The sequence below is a fragment of the Haliaeetus leucocephalus genome, unplaced genomic scaffold, assembly GCF_000737465.1.
Source record: "Haliaeetus leucocephalus isolate CR32 unplaced genomic scaffold, Haliaeetus_leucocephalus-4.0 Scaffold536, whole genome shotgun sequence".
NCBI classification, from domain to species: Eukaryota; Metazoa; Chordata; class Aves; order Accipitriformes; family Accipitridae; genus Haliaeetus; species Haliaeetus leucocephalus.
Window position 1 is genome coordinate 6,185,587 of NW_010972972.1, and position 26,788 is coordinate 6,212,374.

At 40.2% G+C, this 26,788-nt stretch overlaps 1 protein-coding gene across 1 annotated transcript in view; it reads right to left on the reverse strand.

Annotated features, from left to right (window-relative positions):
* Positions 1-16,207, reverse strand: part of FAM168A (family with sequence similarity 168, member A) — a 187,314-nt gene extending 171,107 nt beyond the window's left edge. Inside the window, exon 1 of the mRNA XM_010576636.1 lies at positions 16,138-16,207. The gene's annotated coding sequence lies outside the window, so the exon portion shown is untranslated. The remainder of the gene's footprint in view (positions 1-16,137) is intronic.
* Between the last annotated feature and the right edge of the window lie 10,581 nt (positions 16,208-26,788).

Below are 26,788 nucleotides of genomic sequence, written 5' to 3' on the forward strand. Positions count from 1 at the left end.
AGGGACAGGACTGCACAAACACTTTGAAAATCTAGTCTACAGTGACCAGAAAACACCCTGTCAATTCATACCTGCTGTTAACACTGCAGTCTGTTTTGAGAGAGGTTTGTTGTTTTTCCTCAGGAATCCACCAAATGGGAAGTAGCTCTATTAACATAAAACACTTGTGAATCCCACACTGTATTAAACTGAATTCCAGTTTCCAAGGGAAGTTTGACATTAGTTACTAGCACACATAATCACTGAAATGTATCATTCTCTGTTTCCTACCTAATAAAAAATTAAACAAAGACTCTCAAATTACTAACTAGATGTCATTGTTTAAATAAGTGTGCACAGAAGCAATGGCCAAAATAAAGGAGTTCTAATTTTAATGAAAAGGCAACAATTTACCACTAATATTTGAAGGATTGTACCAAGCAGGGAGTAAAACTCCTTTTAGGAAGACAGACACAAAAGAAAAAAAAACAAGTTTACAATCAAATGTTTTAAATCAGCAATCTGAGATCCTTGACTTCAATACAATCAAAATCAGCAATAGTATCAACTTGATTCAGATTAATCTATCGTATTAGCAAATAGGTGCACCCCCAGCTTCACAGGTAATACTCCTCATCACAGCTTTCCCAGGCAAAGCTTTTACTGTTTCATTATACCTACGTGACTCCTTTGCACACCAGGAAAGCTCTGGGATGCAATGGGTGAAATGGAGCCGTGCATCTGCAGTCCCAGGCAGACAGCACTGTATCTGTTTTCTCACGCTGGCACGGGTTATTTTCAAGAGTACAACAAATTTCATTTTTTCTTTAAATACAAACCAAGAAGGTTCAATACAAACTGAAGATTCAGCAGCACTCACCCAAGGAAAGCCCTGCACATCACAAACCACCTGCTTCATTAAGCCACATGTATTGCATTTACGCCCAAGAATGACACAATCTACAGGCATAAAATAAACACACAGGTACAGCAAAGCAAGCCTAAAAGTTATAGGAATCTTGGTCTTATTTTCTAACACTTGTTCACGTTAAAGTCAGCACCTCAATGCGATGGAAATGGCACGTTGTCCTGTCTGGTACCTCCTCAGCTGGGAGAGGTGCCATGGTCCTCCCGAAGCCCCCGCATGCGTTCGCAGCTCTGCTCTGCACTAACAGCCCTTGTCACACTCTCGCACGAGCTATTTGTACATCGTGACAGGCATAATTCTTGCTTCCCATGTCCTGCAGCCATCCCACATGTGCAGACTGTTTTTTAGCAAAAAACCCATCATTTTCTTAAATTAACAGGAAAACTAATCTTTCTACAGAAACAAATGAAGGTGCATCTGAATCTGAAGGAAAGGTGAAGAGGATGACAAAATAGCAGGCTTGGATATACAGAACACATCTATAAAAGTAGGTAAAGGAGGACAGACAAAAATAATCACTTCCTCCCCAGCAGACAAGACTCCAAGATCCCCTCTGCCAAATAAATAGGAAATTTTAAGAGAAATTCAGTATTTAAACTACATTATGCCTACTGCAGCCCTTTCTCATATAAAATACAACAATCCTAAAAATAGAAGCAGTCAAGCTTCCCTGACAAGGTTATTACTTAAGCATTTGCACAATCATTTTTCATCTTTGATGTATTTCACTAGGAAGAGGAATAACTTCTAATTTTGCCTGCAAGAGCAGCATCACTCACGACCACAGCCTGGAGAGGGGATGCAGAGGAAGGTCTGCAGCTGCAGCACACCTCAAGGAGTTCTGTCAATCCTGCCTGTGCTGGCAATAGTGGAAAGGGCCACACAGGATGGAAGAGAGGAGGTATTCCAGTGAGACTTCTTGCTTTTGTCCCCCACAACTACATCCTCTCGTATCTTAGGCTTATGGCCTCACCCTCATTCAGAAATCCCAAATATCAAGCTGTGCATACATAGACAAACCCAAGGATAGCAGAGAGATTAGCCTAAGGATCCTACCACAGCAATTGTTACTTTCTAAGAATATATCGAAATACAGCCAGAAGTGCACTTAAAGCAACACAGACAACTTCTCAGGGCAAACAGCAGTTTCCTATTTTCTAGCACTTCCCCATTTATCCTGGCTAGAAATAAGCATGGCAATAACAACACAGTTCTAGCAGCTTCTTTAAAATTCTTGCTATTTCAACACGAGACAACTGATTGGGCAAGTAAAACGGAGCATAAATATATGGCCTAAATGTGTCAGATACTGAGTAGTCTCATAATCCAAATTATTCTATAAGGACAACAATGTAAGGCAAGCAAAAAATAGTTTAAATAAGATGGTAAACACTAAAATCCAACTCTACCACTTTTCCCCACCAAGAATGCAGTCACTGTGTCTAGACGCAGAAATACAACAGGAAAAATTAAACAGGGTGTAACAACAACAAACAGAATGAAAAAAGAATCTATTCAGATCCTCCCACTATTAAATTCCTTTGATGGTGATTGTTGGAATTAACATAAATCCAAAGTACAAAAATCAAGAAGATATAACATGTAGGTTCACTGCCACTTCTTACCTTTGCTAGTACTTACTACGTAAGGCACTCAAGGACTTCAGCGCGTTATAAAAATCAGTTTTCTTCAGTTCTCACCATTACTTTTACATGGCACCAATGCGAAAATCCAGAGCTACAAGGACTTTTCTTCTATATAATTGATCCCTGCAAAGGTTTTATCCAAGAAGCCTAAAAACAGCCTTGCAAGGGAAGTATCAATCATTCCATTTCAGGCATGTGAAACACAGATATCCAGAAAAGCTACAGATCTTGCTCAAAGTCATACAAGAATTCAGCTCCTGTGTCATGCACATTCTGTGTCTAGGTCCCCTGCTTTTGTCTTTCCCTTGTCTTGATGGAAACTCTCTTCATCCTAAATCTAAAAAATACCTTAGCAGACTGCAAAAGAGAGAAAAATATAATCTTACCTCTGACAACAATTTTTTATAGTGAAATACCCTATTGAAACAGAGAATTTTCCACAATGAAAGTGTTTGAAAGCTCCCCAGCTTCTTCTTGCTAAGTTTTAATCAGTATTATTCAGGACTAATTTCCCAAGCAGAGCTTGTAAACAATTGCAAAGTAGCAAATAAGCATAGAGATTAGCCCAAAAGTTTCTACAAGGTTTTCAGGTAGACCTGTTGCTTAAGGGGAGAAAACGAGTGGGGAAAAAGCCAAGAATCTAGTTACTGTGGCTGAATGAGCACTGAAAATGTAAAGTTTTTGGTTTTTTCCAATCCATAGGTTGCTCTGCTGTCTAGTGCTGAATAAAACTGGTTAACTCCACTGCAGATACTCAGGGCTCTGTAGGCTACAGCAGCTATATCCATAATGCATGTTGTTTACACGTCCACCTGCTGCTTGGGAAAGATGAGTGGAGAGAGATACGACATTGGGAAGAGTTCTCTTCTTTTACACTTCATTCCACCATCCCAAAAGAAAGAAAAAAACTAACAAAACAAAACAAAAAAACCAAACCACAGATGGAAGAGGCTGAAGAAGCAGAATAGTGATTAATCCCTGAAGTGTAAGAAAAACTTACTGCTTTTTTTCCAGCAAAAGAGAATTAAAATGGATTGATACGGTTTCAATAGGGGAGGACAACATATGTGTGGCCAAAGCAGCTGAAAGGCAGAGGTGGTAAGTGGGTCTTTGGACTAAAGTGTCATTCCCTACACCCCATGAGGGCAGCCGTCTTCCGTGCAAGCCCCCAGCTGGCAACTGTCCACACCCACATATGCATACTCACAAAAAGCAAGTCCCACATGTAATTTTTAAAAGTTAAAGGTAATAGTTTACCTTTGTAGTTATCAGTTTGGAACCACAGGGAAACATATGCCCCTTTTGAAACTTAAAACAACAGTCAAGATCGTTTAGAAGTTTCAAAACTGTATGTTGCCGAACTTGGAAAACTTCTTAAATAAGTCTCATAAATGGGGAAAGTCAACTACAGGAAAGAAAAGTGTTTAATTAACGCTATACTAAATCAAGTAGGCTACATTTTCTTACTGAGGAATTACTATCACTTTCAGTAGATGGTAACTAGCTGGGGGTCATCTCATGGAACACTCCAGTATGTGAAGTATCATGCGTTTAGTTTGTATGCAATTAAGACCATTTCATTGTCTCATCAGGTTCCCTGTGACACCCAATTAAGTAATAACACAAGGAAAGGGCTCTTAATTAATGAGGAAAATCCTCTGCAAGCTAGACACAGGTGTGTATATCTCAAGTAGAGCCTGAATTAGTTGAATAGATCATTTAATCTTTATTTAAAAAAAAAAAAAAACCCACACTCAAATTTGTATCTAATTAACTCAATAGAAGGATTCTTTTTGATTGCTTCCAAGGGGGTTGCATTTCTTTGCAATATTCAACAATCAAATGGTTTATATAAGATTAAAATTAAAACTGACACTTGGAGTGAAAGAGTGGTTGCAAGTGATCACAATTTGCACATTGTTATTTCCAGTTTTTCACAAATTGGTGTAAATAATCTTTCTTCTTGCAAGGTTTTTTCAAGAACAATCTCCTACATTGGTATTGAATGAGCACATTCGTATTTATTTCTAAGCAGATGCTTTTCAGTGTATTTTAAAACATTATCTCAACCAACTAAAAATGCCACCAACATAAGACCATACTACATATCCATTGTCTCTGACCTATATAGCTACAGGATCACTAAATGTGTGATGGACAGTAAGGAGTCAGATGAAGTGAAGTTGGCCTATCTTTCAAATCCAAGCTTATCCGGAGACGGAAGAGAGACTGGTACCTGGTCAGGGGCTTAAGCCCAGTTTCTTTCAACAGCATTGCATCTTTCTTACTGCTTTGATCACAGACAATTGCTACTCTCATACTACAAAAAAATATTTCCAAACCACAAAACATAAGCAATAGTAACGGTCACCTCCTGATATGGTGTTTTCCACTATTTATTTCTGTTTCCCTTTGTACACTGTCTACTCAATACAAAGTTCTCTGCAAAACAGGGACAAGGTTTTCATTTGTGAAACTTCTACCCAAACAATATACATCCCTTATAAACTACAGGCAGGGATGCTATTTTTCTAAGAAGCAAAAAATCTTTTTAAGGTCTAATCCTATATATATAGACATATATGTGTGTCTATATAAAGCTAAGGCCATCCTCAAGAGTTGCTGTGTGCATGTATTTGCGCATATACAAACAGTTAAGTTCAAAAATTGGTTAAGGACAGATTTATAGATACTATCTGAAACACACAAAACTGTTGTTCTTATACACAGCTATGCTATTTTGGCTGAGCTCAGTGAAACCCCATCATAGCTAGCAATGTTAGATTAGTCAGTGCAACATCTTTAATGTTTTGTGATGCCTGTCAAGGACAATGTCATGCAGAGGCTATAGCAAAAAAATGATGCTAGAAAAAGTCAGAATATCATTCTAGGTCTTTCTTACACGCTTCAGTAAGCAGAACAGCAAAATTTAACTGCAAAGAATGACATTTCCATCAAGTACAGTAGTTTTGTACCCAAATTTCTCCAGCTAAATAAAGTGGACGTGTCTTTCAATACATTAAATGTATAGGACCATTCTTCATAACTGTAAGTAAAATTCTGTATCCATAAAGTGCAGCTGGTACAGACAACTTTAATAAAGGTTTTCTCCCACTTTCCATTGCTTGGTTTCAGTGACATTGAAACCTGAATAAATTTTAATTGTTCAAGCCACAGTTTTCTACCTTTGGCATCTGGCTTGTAATGTATTTTGCAGGACTTCAACCCTGAGAAGGCAGCACTGGTCCACTTCTGCTGACACTAAGGAGACCAGACCTTATCTGAGTATTTTGTATCCAAAATTTAGTTACAGGACTTTGCCAAAAGGTGAGGCAAAGTTAATAGACATTAAAGATGTGTGTTTAACTATGCTCATAAAAATCAGCCCTAACTGGCCAAATTATAGACCTCTGAAAACCGCAGCTTTTACAGGTTAACTTCCACAATTAAACACAGAATATTTCATGTTTCTACTCCTCCACTCAGCCCTTTACATATGCCAACAACAGGCACTCTACTCCATCCCCACAGGCTCAGCACACGGGTTCTTTGCAATTATGATTTTTGGTACCCAGGATTCAGGATTTTTCCAATCTCAGAATTCTCCAACATCAAATAAAATAAAATAGTAAGAAACATCAAATAGCATGAGTCCCTTCTAACAGTTACTTTGCACAAATAGTATCAACCTCACACTGACTATTTATATTTGAGCTGTGTTTGCTATTTAAAGTCTTAACGATAAACATAGTTCCATATTATAAATTTTTGTTTTTCAGATTTCTAGTTCATCAAAGCCTGGCATGAATATACACTTGTGATTGCAAAGCCACACAACAAAAAGAGAAATTCCAGCACTGATAGTACATGATATTTTAGAACTGATCCTTCACACTCACTTTTTTTTTTTTTCGCTAGGAGACCCATCTTAATCTGTTCAAGAACGAAATTAGCCTTAAGAGTGAATGAAGCTGTTGTCTGCAGGACTCTTGCCCTCTCAGCTGAAGAAGTTGGATGGCATATAGTACAGAACCTGCGAGAACAGCAGGTGTGGTCTTGCCATCAAGCATTGAGATGAATACTGCCCCAAGGAACTGGTCTCTCCTAGCTTCTGCCACAGAGATTCTCCATGATGCTCAACTGAAAACTCCTTCTAGCTAATTAATTGTGTAATCTTCATTTTCTGGACACTCAAAGCCAAATCTGCAAGTTAGATACTATGACCTCACAATCACATCTGTGGTCAACAGAGCTTTGTATTGAATACATGAAGCGATGTGAAGATGCAGAGATTCTCTGAAAACACATGCCTCGGACATCTCAAGAGACAAATGTGGTATTTGCGAGCAAATATTTTTCTGATGAATACTTAACTATCCTCTTTGGACCTTAGTTCCTCTGCTGTAAAATGGGGACCCATTACACGAGAATTAATAAATCACAATCCTGCTTGTGAAGCAGCCTAATTCCGCACTCAAATTCAGACCTGCTGTATGAAGAAGGGATTTCTCACATATATTTCCAGCACAGGTGGCCCACTCTTTCCATGTGGTCGTGCTCAGCTACACAAGAAGAACCCATGTATGCTGCCCAATAATCTGCTTCCAAACAGATGGACAGCTTAATCTGGCGCAAGCACAGCCTTTATCAGTTTCCACTCACAAGCACAGCTCAGGGTAGCATGCCACACACCACAGATCTATTCTTCCAGCTCCTCACTCTGCCTTTGCACTGCCACAACAAAACGTGACCCATTTTATTTAAACTTCATCTTGGTGTGTTTATGCCACACCAAGAAATAGGTGTGTCTCGGCCATGCAAGAAGTACATGGCTAAAATGCCTCTGAGGAAATATAACTCTGAGCATCACTGTGTCCATAAGCTCCCCTGCTCATTTCCAGCCTCATCTTTCCTCCTCCCTGCGAGCATGGTCACTACCAGACCACCACATCTGGTTGCCACTGCTGCAGGCAACACTGAAACGTTGGGAAATTCTTAATTTCTTCCCCTGACTGAGAATCAGGAATGGAAACAAACTCCTAAGTTCCTACGTTAGGGGCAAACATGGACAGGAATTGCAAGAAATGTTATTTGCCAGAGACAGAAGAAAGGCAGGAGGGAAGTCACCTGAAAATTTGCACTTGCCTTTCTTCCCAGGCTCCTCAAGCACAGTCACCTCCCCTCAGCGACCAGCCTTCAACCTCTTCAGCTCTTTTTTGCCCGGATGGCAAAGGAGACCAGCTTTCTAGAAACTCAAAACTTCTTTACAGCACAATAAAGGTCTTTGATTAAAAAAAAAAAATTAATTAAAAAGTAAGTATCCAGGCTACACTAGCCTGCCCAAAGTCTTCTACAGCAGATCCCTATGGGGAAATGTTGATAAAAAGGACAGAGCTGTCAACCTGTACTTTCATAACCTCCCACCCCAGTTTCTTTCATCACACAGCCCTTTCTTTCCTAAGCCCTGAATCTCTTACCTTGGCTGCTCATTCTCAGCTCTTGAAAGTTTTGGTACAAAGAAGCCACTGAGACAATTTTTTTTTTTCTTTGATCAGTCATGCCCCACTGTTCAGAAAACAGGTTAAAAACCATTAGTCTTGCTTATGTTATCCAAACGCTTACTAGGATCTTATCTTTCCTATAATTTATTTAGCACTGAATCCCTTGACAATACATCTAAAGTATTCTTAGATCACTTCAAATATCACTCAAACCAGCAGTTTTGATTGCAAGGCAGAACTGGCAGAAATAGGTTTTAGATGCAGAACAAAGACTGATCAATGCATGTGGCACATTTCCTGAAAACCACTATGAATAGGGTCTGACCGGTACCTCAGTGACGCCTGGCTTCAATGCCCACAACAGATCATCTGGAGACATCCAGATACTATAATACATCGCCTGGAGCCAGGGGATTTAAATAGAGTCTTTGTCTTGCTGCTCACATGCCTTGCAGTATTCTTGTTGCATCATTTTAGCTGGTGCCGACATGCACTTCAAACTCCATTTTATGAAGTTTTCTAAATTATTTTCCAAAGGCACAGCAGCCAGAGGTAAACACTCAGGATGAGATCACTTTGGGGCGAAAGAAAGTTTACAGGTGGTTTGTAAGTAGTGGTTATACAGATGGTTTCATGCCATAAATCCCTCCCTCAACTGATCCTAAATTGAGATCACCAGCCACCACCCATCGCCCTGTGAGCATCATCAAATTTCAGAACAGTCCAGCTTTCCACATGTATTTTACAGCTTTTAGAGATTCCTTATTATAAATATAAGAATTTTACCCTTAACTCTCAACAATACAATTCCGTTCCCATAGTCATCATGTGCTCTACAACATTTTTAGGGCTTGTCTTCAGCTCGCAGTTAATTTGAGCTATAACCCAAAACCGCCCTTACCATCCCGTACAGAAATTTTTAACTAGAACAAGGCAGTAATTTTAACGTGAAGGTTGGCCCATTAAGTAAAAACTAATGTTTCAATTAGCAAACTCCTTCACCTCCTAACAGAACCTCTGTAACGTGGCTACAGGTTAACGGTGCCTGGTGCCTCTCTGCAATTCTTTCTGCCTGGGAAGAAAAGATGTGTTCAGAGTTTCATCAATTTAAAGGCCAAGAAGAGACCACAGCTTCCCTGAAATTCCCCTCCTGCCTACCACATGCCACTAAGTATTGCCCACAAACTGAGCCTAATACTCGAGAAGAACATACCCTCTATTGGCCTGTACAGTTTTAAAAGAAAAGTGATCCAATAGGGGAATTTCTAGAGATGGAAAGTGCTCTTTTTTGTTTGATCATTCATACAATGGGCGGTCCACCTCCCTAATAAAACCATGCCTCGCTTCAACTCTGAACTGCCCAGTTTCCACTTTAAAACACTGATTTTAGGTACGACTTCCTTGGATGCATAGGAGGACACTCAGTGCCTGGAATTTTCTCTCTGTGATGCTACTGCAGTCAAGTGCTTCCCCTGATAAGCTAAACAGACTTAGCTCTAAGCTTCTCTGTGCGTGTTTTTTCTAGTCCTCAGACTATTTTTGTGTTTCTTCTGTTCCCCTACAACTTATCCAAGAGCTATTTCAAGATGTTGAAATGGAAATCATACACAATCTTCCTGTACGAAAGTCACGAGTACCAAATACAGAAATGAGATTTGCTCTCTTTTAAATATTTTCCTGCTCATGAACCTAAAAAAAAAAAAAAATTTGCCTTTTTTGCTACAGCATCAACCCTAGTGTTTAGACTAACCCGCTTTGCCCATCACTGACCTTTTAATCCCTTTCAGCATTACTACTCATAATACAACTCTCTCCTTCTTCCACCTCATTTTGTAAGCATGGCTTGCAACTCTTACCTCCAGCAGCATTGCTTTGCGCCTATTTTATTCTCTTGTTTCAATATAGCTTAAATCAAACACAGAGGTGCCAAGCCCAAGGTACCAAGCCATCAGAAGCACCTCGTATGATGATACCTGCCCTCGATGAGCACATCTAAGCGAGAATGCTGAATGGTCTCCACTGTCCCTCCAGCCTGGGCAGTCGGGAAGCAGGAGACTCCACCGAGGTGTCCATCTGCTCCCCATGTTTAACAGGTCATGATTTATTGCTTTGCCCCTCTGTATGACGTGTCATTCACAAACAGTACTGACACTACTTCAAGAGCACTAATAAAAATGCTTCAGTTGGGTCCACTGCTGGTTCGCTGAAACCCTTCTAAAACTCCATCCATTTGACCACAATATCCTGTCAATGGCCATTGTTTGAGACCCAACTACTGTTCTTAATGTGATTAACATCATCTTTATTTGATAACATACTGCCAATTTTCTTAATCAGAATATCAATTGGTACTAAAATGCCTCAGAAGTCACAGTTCTCTGGGACACAATTTAAAGCACAGCTTCATTTGTTGATACATCCCCAGAGGCTTCAGCACAGCACCTGGTCTGCAGGCACCACAGGACAAGGCTTACTTCTTAGTGCTGCTGCTCTCCTTCGAGCTACTTAATTTGCAAAGAGTAATTTGAGCACAGTCAACTTGATTTAATTTCCTAGTGAAGAAATAAACTGGCAGCCTATTTAGGCATTATTAACTTAATATGAACTTGACAGTAACTTGCAAAGTAGATCTGCTCTAACAAGACTGAGTTCAATTCTTTAAGCACTCCTTTATTATTTGAGGTTTGGCTGTCTCAGTGTTCTTATATGAAGACATTTTTAAGAGGTGTTTATTGCATGCCTATGTATACACGGCAGAATCACGAATAGGTAAGTTGAAAACAGTAACCTTTGAAAAATGGATTTTCACAACTTGCCAGATCTATGGCTTTTGAGAGACATAAGCTTTGAGAAACTAAAGAACTCAAAGTGAAAATCCACATATAAACACAATGGTGTCTTTAACCTTTAAAGGTGGGTTCTCATCCATTCTGTGCACTTTTGCAAAGACCAACTAGCTACCTAGTGACCACCTACCAGCTCAGAAGTCAAAACTAATCGCCCAGCGCTACTGAAGGCACTAGCCCAGCACCATCCAGGATGAAGAGTGCACATCAGACAACCTGCCACCAAAATCCACCACAACACGAGTCCTGCAAGTCCAAACACATATTGTTATTTCTATGGGAATAAAAACACAGCAATGAGTCCTGCAAATTACACCATTATTATGACTAACATCCTATTTAAACAACTCTTATCACATAAATAGCTTTACTGTATCTATTGTTGCATCCAACTTCTGCAAAAAGCTTCAAACCAGATAACTTCCTTAAAGCAGCAGTTGCTATGAAATTGCACTATGGATCTCCATCTTATTGCTCCCTTTGTGTTCTGCTAAAAGGGTCCCAAAAAAACCAGAGAACATACTGCTACATGCCTGTGCTAACCATCTGTGTCATAACAGCATGCATTAGTACAGGTTTATTTTACTGTACTGATTCTCCTACCAAATGTGAAAAATATATTTAAAATACAGTGCATTCAAGATTTCCAAAGAGAAAAAGAGAATTAGAGCATTCTCCGCAAATTTCAGTTTATCCTTTCCTAAACCATAATATGCTTTTTGTCCAAGAATGTGTGACTCTGCTATATCACTTCACTAATGAGTCTATACACGACACTTCAAACAGCTGCAGTTTCAGAAAATAAGAACGTATTGCACTATTGTTGCCTTTAAGACACCCAGATGAAAATCAGCGTTAAGATAAAAATCAGCTGCTTTGGTCAGATACATCAGAGATAGATAGTGCAATCACTCTGAAAACAATTAATTTAAGGAAACTTAGAGGTAAATTTTAGGAGGACTCAAACTATAATTAGGGTATGAAAATGAAGATTACAGCACAGTCTTTTCTGCTGTAGCAACAAACATATGTTTATAGCAGAGAGGTTTTCACGTCCATCATCCCAAATTATCTGAAATTTATTTTTGAATACAGTATTTTCATTTTACTGTTCAGTTTAGTATGTGAGAACAAAATTCTGAGGTTTTGTTACCATTGTGTATTACAGGCACACTGTCAAACAGGAATAAATTGTCCCTGTAAACAAAAACTTCTAAGACTAAATGCTGAAGGAGCAGCACTTTTAATGGTTAAGCTCAATTTTCCAGACATTCCAGAAAACAGAACTGGTTTAAAAATAAGGTACCTGCACACTTTTTTCTTCTGAAATTAGAGGGATACAGTTATCTTCAAAAAACTATTTTTAAAGGCTTCCAGCTATCTAACTTCCCTGGGTTATCTGATAACATTTTGTCTTCGTTTCCTAGTTTTAATTGGTTTTGTTTCTTCGCTCTTGTATGTTGCCTACAAATAGAGAAATGAGCCAAATCAGGAAGAGATCATCAGGGTTAATTATACATAAGTAACAAAGAAATCTCAAGTCCTATTTGTGGCAGCATTGGATTCTTATCCCCTCTCTAAGTATGAGATATTCAATAAAACAAACACAAAAGGTGAACCCAGGAACTATGTCCCCATTGATTCAGGTACTTTTCAGGGAGGTTTAGTATATAGTCTCCGAATCCCCTACACAGAGCCTCTGTTTTCCCAAGTGCTGCCCAATTTTTGTTCTGTTTCTTACTGCACCCAGGCTACTTGAAATGGATGTAAAATGCCTGGGGTTTTTATCATCTCTCAGGCTACTGATCGTTCTTACTGTTACCACTCTGGCAGGAAGCATGGCTCCCAGAAAGCTGCTCCAATTAAAACAGATTTCCGCTCTCGTACCAGGAATAGGCTCTGGATACCCCCCAATAATCTTAAAATGGATACTCCCATTAAATTATTTCAATATAAAAAGATTTGCTGAGACTACTGATCTCCAGCGAAGCATCCGTGTTTCGTCTTGAGAACACATCTTAAGTAAATGTACTCTCTGGATTTTTTCCTGCTCCCTCTTTACTAAATGGCAAGACCCCTAGGTGTACAACAAGATCAAGTCAGCTGCCACTGTCCACCTTCTTTAGCCAGCAAAAGAAACACTGCATTGCTATAAATTTAAAAAAAAATTAAAGGGAGTTCTCCTGTTAGAAGCCCCAGAAGATGCCAGCCGTTATCCCTGAGCTTATTCTTCCCCTACCAATTTATGCTTTGCAATGTTTGTCTTGGTTATTTGCAAGGTTTTCCTGTAGGTTATTTCCAAGGCTTTCCTGTAGGTTATTCTCCTGCCAGTTCAGTGCATTGAATCAGCTCACCACACAGTCAGTCAAGCATCACAGATGGCGTAGCAAGGTGGTCAGTCCCCTTCCTCAAACTCATGGCAGGATACACCCTGAGGATGCTGGTTTAGTTCCTGAAGCCAAATTTAAGGTCATTTAAGTCAATAAACTCATGGTTTTACCAGAAGATGTGGTCTCACCTTTCCTCCCTTCTCCTTGGCCATGTGTTCCCAAGTACAAGTTCACACCAGGTGGGCAGCTCCAAGCAGAAGGTGTTGGTATATTGGTCCCATCAGTATCTCATGAAACGATGCCTTTAGCACAAGGGACGTTAAAGAGCGCGGCAGGAGGGAGGGCAGAACTACATCTTTTGCAACACTGAGGACTTGCACCCACCTAAACCAGTGACAAAACTAGGTTCTCAGCCCATCTGATGCACATTTTACAGATGGGGAACTGGGGTAAACGACACTTCTCTACCTCTAAAAGCACTCTTATGTTAACTACAGTTTGTAAGTGGCTCAGATGGTCTGAGAAGGAAGCCATAAAAGTACTTGAGGTGTTTTTAGTATGTAGTCTAAATACTATATCATCAAAATACTATCTCCTGATACTTGGCTACCAGAAGAGCCTTTAGAGCATGCTGTATTTTACATCTGGAGGAAAGCAAAAGCCTTAGTTCAGAGAGGATATGTGCTGTATCAAGGGAATGAGCTAAAATTACTGCAAGACACCTACACAAAACTTCTTGTCTTCAAAGAACAGTGTCAGGATTTCTGGATTTGGGTGCCAGCGCTTCAGGAATTTGCAGTCATGAAATATAATCACAATTCTTATTCTGCTGAGACATAGATACAGATGGCAGCAAAGAGTCCCTTTGTATTCGAGTTTATTTTGCACTGCAGTATCTCGGAGTTTGGGGTTGTACCTTTTAGCATCAAAAAGGTTGTTTTAGCATCAACAAGAATTTACAGTTAGCCCTTCAGGTAGCAGGCATTGCTTGAGAAGTTATATGGCTGCTAGTAAGAAAATTAGTATCTTATGTCCACTGGGTGGTACTGATTTACATTTTTCTTCCTATGGATGTGCCACAGCCAGAAGTAACAGTAATGGGCATAATTCAAAACTTTCTAGATGAGTGACCTCACTCCAGAACAGCCCACGCTTATACAGAGCCACAGATCTGACACCTGCAAAAGTTCACATTTATGAACTCTGACAGTGAAGCAGTTTTGAAACTTGTCAAGATACAGAAAATGTGTGTCCCTGTGTTGGTCCTTAAGATTTTCCCATTTTATTTTATTTTTAAATCAGAACAAGTTACAAACTCTGAAGACAAAGATCTCCTGCTTCTAGAACTTAACTGTGCAAGTCCATTTTCTCCTTCCTCAGGACAGCCCATGCTTCTGGTACCCTGCCAGCACCTCAGGAGGGCAGGCAGAAACCAAAAGCCAAAGAACAAGGGACTGTTTTCCCCAATGTCGTTCCCACTATCTTTTGGGTAATATAAACACACATAATAAGCAAGAAATATGAAATAATAATAAAAAGGTAAAATCGTAAGAAGGTCAGATAAAACCTAAAAGTACTGAAGACGCATAAAACTTCCACCAGTTGCCACCGTAGGAAAAAACCTCAGTGATCCATAAGCCCCGCGGCTTATCTCGATAGCCAGAAAATCCTGATAACACCAAGAAAGACATATTCCAGAATCAATGCCACCCCTGCCCCAGGAGAAAACTCTGCTGAAGTCCTCTCAGATTTAGAAACAAGATTGTTAACGAAGTAAAGCCCAGCTAATCCTGACTGCCAGCACAGTCCTGGGGAAAGAGGTCTCACAAGGAGATAAGATTCAAATCAAGAGTTTCACAGATCAAAGGCACCAGCCTGAATTGTAAACCGAAACGAGTAAGACACCAGAATAGTCTCTGCAGCACTGATGTTACGCACTTTCTGAGAGAGCCATTTCCACGTAAGTGGAATAATTTGCTGCCGCTTTGAAACCTGTACAAAACTTAAAAGGGCACAATGAAGGAACCCAACCAGGCGACCCTGTAACCCAAGCAGGCGACCGTGAGCACAGGGTCAACAACCTTTTCATTCCTTCATGTGCTGGAGAAAGGGGGGGGAAGTCATCGCTGTGGCATCTCCTAATGTTTCATTTATCTATCTTGGGAAGTACAGGCATTACCAACCCTTTTTGCCATATTCCAAATGGGAAACCGAGGGACTGCTTACGCAGTTTGTGAACTAGAGGGAAAGTGTGGGCATGGAAAGAACTGGATGCTCGTCTCCCACAATCTGACCATGAGATCATCAGTCATCACTAGCAAAATACCGGCCACAAAAAGAAAGCTTGGAGATTCAGGTTCTCTGGCAGAGAGATGTCCCCTGAAGTGAAAGCATAAGGCTGAACCAGATTACGAATTCATCCAAAAAATCTCCATTGCAGATGATTCTGTTACATGGAATTTTAGATGAAAAGGATAAAACCAGCAAGGCTGGCCACAGACTGGCCTAAACACATGTGAGTAAAAAAAGCTTCCCAAGGGCTGAACACAAACACAGAGCATCAAGCTTTGTTTTGGTAGAAGGGGAAACTATGTAAACCGCAGAGAACAGGAGAGAATACACACACTGTCGAGCCTACTGACAGAGCCAGAAACGTCAGGGAAGAGCATCAGGAACACACGAGAAAGTCAAGGACAGCCAGAGAAACACCCGTGGTGTAAGTCACAGAAAAACTCTCCACGTGAGTACGTGTGCATGTGGGCACACATGTATTTAGTGCTGGCAGGAAAAAACGACCTTGGAATACTGAGCAAAATGGTCTCCTGCTGTTTGCTTCAGACTGCGTTTGGAAAAACCAGCCTCTGCAAACATGCTCTGTGAATCAGCACGATTGCCTCTGAGAAGTACCTGGCTGTCATCAATTTCCTCTTTCAACAGACAATCACAAATATTGGCTAATCACTCTGGTCAAAAGAAGCAACCATGCACACCGGGAGCTGCAACTCGGCATCAGCTGGAACTAAGCAGATGAGAAAAGATTTCAGGGGTCCTGGAAAAGAACTGAAAAGGAAAGTCTAAGTCAAGGTTTGGCAATCTTTTTATGGTGTCATGCCAGGCTTTTTCTTCCCCATGCTCGAGTGTGCTAAGAGAAACCTAGCAGGATCTGGTAGAAGCTGCCTCTCGAACAGACAGGAATCTGCTAGTTGATGGTATCTTGCTTTTACACAAGGCAGCGGCTTTTGCTGAGCATATAGCTCAGGGAGAGTCAGAAATTGCAACCTGCTGCCTCTTGCAAATGAGTGCCTCAAAATGCCAATGCTATTAGCCCCACACTCCATTCCTAGTCTGATTGCACATCCACAGGTTGTTGATCCCTGAGCTAAAACATGCATCCAGTACTAGATGCAAGAGAAGGCAAAAAAAGGTCATCAAACTGAACAAGGCTGCACGACTGATGAGAATATTTGGATTTGAGCGATGGAACAATATTGCAGGGAACAGAGAGATCATGAATTGCAGAGCCAGCATCTTTCCAACTAATAAGACACCTTCCCAGATGAAACTGCTGATGCATCCAGGAAAGGAATAAGCTAAACGCAAGAGAAGGACACTTAGAAGGGGAAATGAGGTTCAAAGTCAGACAAGAGCGTCCATAAAGAAAATGAATTTTCTGTTGCTATATATGGATGCAAGGAGTCTAAGTAACAAGCAGGAACAAATAAAATCCTGACCGGCAATAAGAAAAAAAATGAAACCTGATGTGATGAGCATGTGACTGGACTTTAAAATTATTAGCTCGACGGTGTTCAGATACGAAAGGGATGCAATGGCTGCAACATACCCCTACAAAGAGGGGGAACTGTCACCTCTTTGACAGTTATCAGGACTGCAGAAGAACTGAATTTCCAGGGCAGCTTGGCAATAACTCGGTGTGTTTTAGTGGGTGAAGCCCAGGAGGAGGTTCTGGGAAGAACCGAGGCAGGGAGCAGGGTACATGACTCCATAGGCACATGAAGGGGGAAAAAAGATGTGGGGTTATGGAGGAGACAGGAGGGGTACAGAAACTCTCATGCAGCAATTAATTATAGGGGATTAGTTTCCCAAAATGCTAGGTGACAATTTATAACACAAAGTAACTATTCCGGACCTCATTACAACCAATAAAGCTGCAGTAATCACTGGACTGTAAGTCTTGACAGAGGAGAAAAAGAACAGACTCGCATTTAAATATATCTAAGTCTAGTAATTCAATCAAGATTGAAGAATGCCTTGATTTAAATAATTGATTTTAACTTGTATGACGTTTGTACTTTTTAGTTATCATCTTAATGAAATATCAACATAATGAAAACAGGCATCACTTAAGATGTTGATTTTTCTCAAATATAACTTAGCAGAGGAGAAATTAAGGAATTTGCATATAGATGATCCACTTATATTCACTCACAAAGTTTCAAAGTGCTTTTGGGATCAAAAAGGAAATAGCTACAGAGCGGAGTTTGGAAAAGCCTCTAAAGCAAACTAGATATTTCACTGCCCTTGCAATCAGTGGGAAGATACTAGAAAAATTATTAAGCAACCTATATAAAAGCAACTACAGGATAAAGCAAAACATGAAGCAACACGGCTGTGTCAAGATCAAATTGTGTCAAAGCAAAATAGCCTGGTGAAACTCAATAAAGACAAGTGCAAGAGCAGCATACACTGTGCAGGAGAAGAATAACTAGCTAGGCTGCTGGACGAGAGAAAATAACCTAGAGGGTATATTGGATCACAAATGAATATAAGTCAACAATACAATGGATTGGGGGGGGGAGCAATTCAGATTGTTTTAATAGAGTGCCACGTGGAAAATAGCATTACTTCATTTTATACAATGCTGACAAGGCCACAGAGTACCGAGCCCATGTTCGGAGAGAAGCAAGTACATCAGAGTACAGAGGAAAGCTGCAAAAATAATAAAGAGATTTGGAAACAATATGATCCATGAGAACAGATTAAAGAACCTTGTTCAGCCTAGAGGAAAGAAAACTGAAGGAGAATGTAACACGCTCCCATCAGTGACAACGGAGACAAGAGGATGGGTTATTTTGCACATCCTCTGGAGTGAAGCAGTGCCTTAATCTGACAGAGAAATAAGATATGGGAAAAGCTTTTAACTAAATTGGTTAATCACCCACTACCAGCTACCTAAGGAGGCTGGGTACCTCCTAAACTGGAAGATTTTAAGGAAAAATTAGGAACATATTTGTCAGGGATGCGCTAGATACACTTTATCTTGCCTCAAGGAGGGGAATGGACTGGAGACTCTCCCGAGCTCTCTACTAGCTCTGCATTTCAGTAAGAGAAGGTGCCTCAGAGGACCAGGCTGTTGAACTAGAGAGTCCTCAAAGAGTCCTCCAAAGAGTCCCAACATTTCTGAGACCCTGAGCCTTCAATTCCAATATTTTTTGGAATGCAGGAGAAAATTTGGAAGACAAACATTTCTAACATGAGAACATCAGGGCAAAAAGATGACTCAAGTAACTATCAATCAGCCAGACATCGGCTCTGGACAAAATAAGGGAAAACTCAATCAGACTTGATCTAGACTTAAAAAGGACAGGAACAAAATTAACAACAGTCAACACAGTGTTATGGAAAATAGGCCTTGTCAAACAAAGCTGATTTCCTTCTTAAATGAGATTCAAAATCAGGTTGATAAAGGTAACTGCTGCAATGTAACAGGCAAACTTTTGTTGAGCATGACATCTTGATTAAAAAATTACCACTCTACTATGTCAACAAAGCAGCTAAACAGATTTTGAGTTGGCCAACTGACAGATGACTAAAAGCACTCATCCATGGAAAATTGCTGTCAACAAAGTTAGCTGTAGTAGGGTTCTGGTGGGCTTCATACAGAGCCCGGTACGGTTCAAGAAGTCCACTATAGCTCTGAAAATTAATATAATCACAGACAAGATCTGTGAATGGTCCTCTGGATGACAGATGAAGAGGACAGGCCAACCAGACACAACAATTCAGACTGCAAAGGCCACTCAAAGTAGATTTCAATACAACCAAACGCAAGGTACTACATCCAGAAAACAAAATCTGAAAGCCAGAGACCCTGAAACACAGTCCAAGGCACTGTCAGGCAAGAAACTGCCCAACACTTCCCAGCTCAATGCCACATGTTTAACTTACTCAAAATAAAAGCTGAAAGACCACTTAGTTATGGAATTACGAGTTCCCTCCAACAGGAAAAGTTATCAGGTATCAAAGGACCTTTTAATTTAGCCAAGAAAAGGCTTTTGGAAGCAATAGTTGGAAACTAATTCAAATTAGACCTCATTTTTTTAATCAGAGAGGGTAATTCATTGCTGAAAATATATCAAGAGAAGTGGCACATTCTTTGTGACTTGAGATCTTCAAACTAAGACTGACTGTCCTGGTAGAAGGTAAACAGTAGCCCAAAATAAATAGTCATTAGGCTCCTTTTCCAGGGAAGATCTAAGGATCTGTGGTTTCGAGGAGGTCAGACTCATTAAGACTTAAGCTCTAGGAACTCTCTTCTAAGTCCATACAGAAAGCCACCAACATAGCATCTGAGCACATTCCGACAGCACACAAAGCAAATCAAATCCATCTCCTGGACTCTCCAAAGGAAGAAGCAGCACAGCATCTCTACCCAACCTTGCTGTGCAATGGCAGCTAGAAACCTCCAGGCTCCATTCTTCCGTGGTAAAAACAGAGATAGTACATCTACGCACAAGGATCTTGCAAGGCTTAACCCAGGAAGGTCTGCAAAGACCTTCCAAGAATCTTGGACAGAAGCAGCCTTAATGATATACATACAGCTGCCAGTCACTGTGGTAGAGTCAGCATCAGAAAGAAAAAGGGTCACTCTTGGAACACCTTCACAGTGGTGTTGTGGAAGAGAGGGAGAGAACAACACGCTTCGTGCTGGACACTTTGCTAAATGGCAATCCAAAAGCAATCAAGAACTCTGAGGGTTTTATGCCTTTTCTTCAAAAGTTGTTTGTAACATAAAATGAGGGCTTTGATTCACAAACCAGCAAAAACTCTAGGTAACACCAATCTGCTGTAAACCGCTCCAAGATCATTTTACAAAGCCTAAAGCAATTTAAGACATTATTTCTTGATGGTAACGCTAACAAACACATACATAAAACCAAACTCCAGGAATTAAGAAAGAAAAGCTAAAACTCAGATGAGAACAGATGTAACACCACATTTATCTATTGAGCCCAAAACATAAGTCTACTACCACAGAAGTAGCCAACTCAAACCAAATATCTTCTCTACAACTTTGATTTGTGTGCGTGTGTGTTATATATGGACAGTGAAAAAATTCTTATGGAAAGAAATATTTTATTGAGCTTCCAAATGAGATCAGTCCATATTCAGAAGACTCAGCTATCCAGGAATGTGTAGCAGCTGAGATTCGGATGCTACAGTAAAGAAAAAGAAACAATTTCTCAGATTTATGGCACTGCATTTTAAGACCTCAAAAACTCTGTTGTGAATACAAGTCAAATAAAGACCAGACTTGAGCTTTAACCAACTTTCCTTGCACTGGTTTTACCTCTCACTTGCATCACAGTAAGAGGCAAGGATGACTGTCAGGAGAGCCTTCGGGTGACCCTGTTCTCGTGGCCAAGTGACCACCCTCTGAATACAGCACTGGCCACTCTAGGACAAGAGTAGAGGATGTGTAAAACAAGTCTGATTTCCTCCTCCAAACTACCACAAGGCCAAATGAAAACCTTATTCTAGCTGCCTATACCACACAACATCGAACCCGAAAAATATGTGTAATGCCTTAGTTTTTGCGAAAGCCATTAAATGTCTCATTAAGTGATAACATACACCGGAAACTAAAGAAAATTATTTGCAGAATAAACTACTACAGCATAAATGTTCATATGGGGACCTATTCCAAAGTAATTGCACTTTAAATGCTCACAAGCTTAATTCAAAATACTTTTCAACAGGGACAAGTCCTTAGAGCCTGCCTGTCCGTACAGACACTACATTCATCTTGGTTGAAAAATCATCACGAATTGTAACGAGCGATCTTACTTTGTCCACCTAAATGGCAGGAGAAGATCAAACATGCTTGGAGACTTCTTTCAGTCAGGGCCAAGTATCTCTAGAAACAGGTCAAGCCGAGTAGTACCCATGTAGGGACATTCAAACAAGTCATTTTCCAGAGATCACCTCCAGCTCTGTCTTGTCAATAAAACAAAACAAGGTGTCTCCTATGTAAAATACATATGTATACACACACATATGTACACACAGAATGCCATCAAGTCCAAAATCTTGCATTGAACAGGATGACCCAGAGAACAGGAACAGACTCATCTGTTGGGACTGTGAAGAGTCTTAGGAGTTTGTTATGAATAATCACGTAAACGCCCTTGTCCATTAAAAAAGCAAGCTGTCATTGCCTACAAATTCAAGTATAAAGAACTGAAATGAAAATGGGGAAAAAGCAGACTGTGCTTAAAACTTCTCACTAGTCTTCAGGACGTATTTCCAACATCAAAAGGATAAAACCCACTCATTATCAAATTTAGAGAGTTGGGTATCTAAGGCCAAAGAAAGCAAAAGCCCAAACACTGTGCTTTAATTCGTAGCAGATAAACTAAAGAGTCTGATGCCATAAAAGAGGCAGATCTTTTTTATTAAGTTCTACAGCAAATTAGAAGCAAGAAAAAAAAACCCTGCAGAACCCAAAATGTTATGGTCTATTCTAACTTTTGCTGCAGTCTGCAATCTTTATCCATTTTATCAAAGAATTAGACATGCCTAGCAGGCACGATGGCATCTATTCTTCTTCTGCCAGTTTAGTATTTTTTCTCTCACAAAATACTCTAAGCTTGTCTTCAATAATCCTCCCAAATCTCTAACCCTTGCTAAGACAAGGAAGGCAAAAATGTTCAGCCTACAAATACACTTCAGCATTAATCTTCCTATTGAGAAAGTTATTGTATGAAAGCTATGATAAACCCCATTTTTCTGCTCTGCCTTTTAATTTTCCCACCTTCCAGTTTTCCACCTGACCGTTCCACTCAAGGAAAGGAAGGAAAGACAGGGAAAAGTACAGCCAAATACAAAACAGCATCTCCAACAGAGGACGGAAACGTGTTTTTCCAGCTTTTACAAATCCTATGGCAATAACCTCCTAAATGGTTTGCTGGAGAGCATCAACAGGCCGGCATTTTTCCTCCCAGAATGCACACAGTCACTTGAAATTCCTTTACAGAGCTCAGGGTTTTCAGCACATCCATCGTAAACAAAGCTCAGAAGAACTTTTTAAAAACGATTCAAGTCCCACTCACACTGTGAGGAAACCAACGTGTCTCCGTCTTCCTCAACAGAACCTCATTCCCTATAGAGTTCTTTGAAAAATAAAGTATTATGCCATGAATGTCATCATCATCACTTCCCTACAGGGTTCCAACAGGAAAGAGGAAAGAAATATAAAGTTTACTTCAATACCAGCATGATGAACCACATCATCTGCTTTCAGACTGAGAGGCAGTGAGAAAGAGATTTAGAAAAATACATAAATAAAAAAATGCTCATATTTGAGTGAAGTTATATATTAAAAACCTATCTGGAAATTACTCAGACCTGTGTATTCATGTTCCTGTTTGGTGCCCAAGACAAAAAAAAACAAAACGGCCTGGTTCTCAAAAGCTGCTTCATACTCAAAAGCTTCCACAAATTTCAGAAGATCTGCAAATGCTGGATATACCTTGAGAGCTGGATCTTCCCTGACTAGGATCTTAATTATGGGTCTGGGATTCTTGCTTCAGACACCCATCACAAAGTGCACCTGCCTCTCAACAACAAAAAAAAACCCCTGAAAATTCACAACTCTTTCTGTTGTTACCAATTCAAACCAACATGTAAATAAACATAAAATCCCACCTCAAGATTATCCACCCAACAAAGCAAAGCATCAATATATCAGAGCACAACACCACAAAATATATACCCTATAGATGTTATTCCAAAACCTGCAAGACAAACAAGCGCTTACTTCCTATTGATTTTTACGTGAAGGCCATCAACCACCACACACGTAATACTTCCAAGCTCTTCCCTCACCTGCTCAAAACTTCTCCCAAACTCCCTCCCACAGCCCCTATATCTTGGTTGAGCAAAGGCTCCACCTGCACGTGTCCCAACCAGCCAGTGAGATGCTGTCTCCTAGAAAAGTAAGGGGAACTGTTATAAGCTCTGTTCCCTGGGTAGAAGCACCGATTTTATTCTCTCCCCCTCAACCCGGCAGTCAACCTTCTCAAAACTTAAAAAAACAGATAAAGCTAGATTGTCTTCTACGTCTACAGCCCTTTGAAATCTGGATCAAAGTGCAAAGGGAGTGCAGAACTACTGGTGGGCAGGTAGTGCAATCACATCATCCTTACTTCCTCAAGAAACCGAGTTTACGTGAATTTGCATAAACAAACATAGCACTGCCATTGACATTTTCCTCTCATATTTAGTGATATCAATGTTTTAAACACAAAAATAGGAACAGAATGATTCAGCTGAGTGGAAAGAACAAGAAGGTAACACAATTTAGACACCTCTGGAGAACTGCATCTGTTCGACTGGCAGGTAGTTGAGTCACACGGAAATAATTCTTGAAAATTTATTCCCAGTTGTAAAAAGTGAAAGATTAGGAGCCAGTATTTTTTAATTCCAAGAGTTAAAAGACCATCAACAGGCAAAAAATAGATAGGTGGATTTTATTTATTGTCACTGAAACAAAAATCTTCATCTACGTATTGAAGAGACCCGCAACAGCATACGAGAATCCAGTAACATCAGACGGGACTAATCGATTTGCATTTGAAATCAGCAAAAAGATGCTGTTTACGTAGTTTGGAAAAATACTGTAGAATATAACGAGAACACTTTTCTCATTCAGTCATTTTGGATCGAATATTTCTATGGACTGAACATGATGACTTACGGGTTTTAAGCAACACAATTGAGCCTGATTGATTAGAAAGATCACGGTACATTAAGAAACGAGACCAACGCGAATAGTTACGAACCTCTCCTTCACAGCCAGCTTCTTCTCAGACACACGATCTCACCCGCAAATAAATCAAAAGCGGCACTGTAGAAAAATCACCTCGTTTGCACTTTGAAAGCGATGCAAGAGACACTCCTCCCCGAGCACGCTGGCTAATAACGTGGTTTTCCAGGGGATGCTTCAAATACTTCTTTGTCGTACAAGCGCTGGGAGGAGGAGACTGGCAGGACATCGCACGTCTCTCGCCTCGTGACAAGGGTCAGCCCGAGCACCTCCGCGGCACAGGGAGACGGCGCGCGACCATCCACAGCCGCCCGAGGAAAAGCCAGCCGAGCGGAGCGCCGTCCGGCCGCACGTCAGCGAGGGTGAGGGGAGCTAATTCGGGACCGAAACGCGCAGTTAAGAACGCCGCGGTTTAAGGAGAGACTTATGAATTGCAGAGGAAACAGAAAGTACACGGAGCACTTGTGCTGCGGAAAGGGAAATCGGGGGCCTCTGCAGATACAATCAAGCCCAAAAGGCATGACTGGAAGACAAATGAAGATCATAATCCAGACTGAAGGAAAGAGTGAGCTCAGAAAGGAAGATATAAAAGTTGTATTTCCCTTTTGACAGCCTCATCAACTGCTACCAGCCGCTTGAGAGCTGGAAATCGGCGGAGAGCTCCTGGTGGAAATGTGGAGGTTTCTAACCACCAGAGGATAAAGGTCTGGAACGCTCCTCTGCCACAGGCAGCAGCAGAAAAACACCCAGGTTTAAAATAAGATTGAATTATGCTTGTGCCACGGTTGCTGGCTTTGGCGGCGGGTAGGACTTGGTGACCCGGGAGCTCCATCCCAGCTGCAAATGTCCCACTTCTCAGAACAGGAGATCAGTGCCAACCTCACGGCGATCGCCTTCGAAAACTTAACCAAAAGCGGACACTAACCTGGATTAAACACACGCTTCCCTTGCCCGAAGTGGCTGCATTTGCACCTACATCTCCAAACTGAGGTTCACAAGCTCTTCTAGACAGATCAGATAATGAAATTTAGACTCAATTTAATTATCATTTTGATTATGCTTTCAGTTGAGGTACTGAAGGCCTTTCGCAGAAATGCTTCTCCAAAGCATTTTCCCTTGCCTGAGAAACGTTTTCAGGAGCACCAGGAGCAGTATCACCTTTCTTTCCTGTTTTTGCCTGTTATCCGCGTGGTGGGTTACTGATACAGGGGAGCATAAAAACCTAACTGCAAAGAGCATTTTTAAAAATCCCTAACTAGTTCACCTCCTGCGATGCAGACTAATCATTGAATTTGACAGATGAATATCACCTAAGATCAGAAAGGATCTCTACAATATGTTCTCCCTAAATGACCATATCCCATAGTTATTTCACATTAATTTTGACACAATATGGGTGTATCATTTAGGTTTCTCACTCCAAGCAGTATCTCCCATTACTGAACAAACTCAAAACACCTTCATGGCATGCAGTCATGTTGCTTCCCATCCCTTTGTTCCAAAGGAGAAGGGCTATATATCTACATCTCAAAAAAAGTGTGTCTTTACTAACAGCCAGGAATTTTAATCAACTGAAGAGTATACAAAAAAGCCCATACATCCGAACAATAATCTCTGAAATACTTAGCACACGTTCACTAAAATGAAAGGCCACTATAAGCACATCATTTGGGAGAGAGAGATTCCTTCTGGAAAATGTAAATATTTACTTTGGTTAAAAAAAAAAAAAAAAAAGTTAAGATGCATACCTAGGTAAGTTGATATTTGTAACTTCCAGAAGAAAAGTTAACCAGATTTAATATATATATATTTCATCCAAAAAATACACTGCTAACTGATATCAGTCCTTTTAATGACGACATGCATCTAGCAAGAATAAATATTCAGACCATAGTTGTTGGTTAGGGTTTTTTTTAATGGACTCAACCATAAAGGTCAAGAGAATCCGTGAAACAGTTAAAATTGAAAATTAAAATCAGAAAGAACTAAAAAGAAATAAGCATTTGGCTTCCTTGTACTAATTTCCTTTTTCTTTACATTGCTCAACATCACTCCTCAATTTGAGTTCTAATCAACAACCACTTCACAGTTAACATTTCATGAAATAATGCGGTTGATGCAATCAAGTCCAGCAAAATGTTTCCCTAAAGATGTTTCCATCATTCACATTCCTTTAAAAAAAAAAAAAAAAAGCTCTAGCTTCCTCCATCACTATTTAACAGCAAGAATAAACACACCACTGCATCTTAAATCATATTTTGATTAAAACATAAATAGAATCACTTGGGGTTTCTTTCTGGTTAATACAACATGCCTTTGTCCAAGAGAGGGGAAAAAAAAACCTCAACCTGCTCATTTTTCTACATTTGACAGTATTCAGCCCTAAATGAATGCCTTTTGAATGAAATTCAGTCTATGGAAATACAAGCCATAACCTGAAAGCTTATCATCATGATGTGCGGGGGGGGGGGGGGGAAAAAAAAAAAAAAAAAA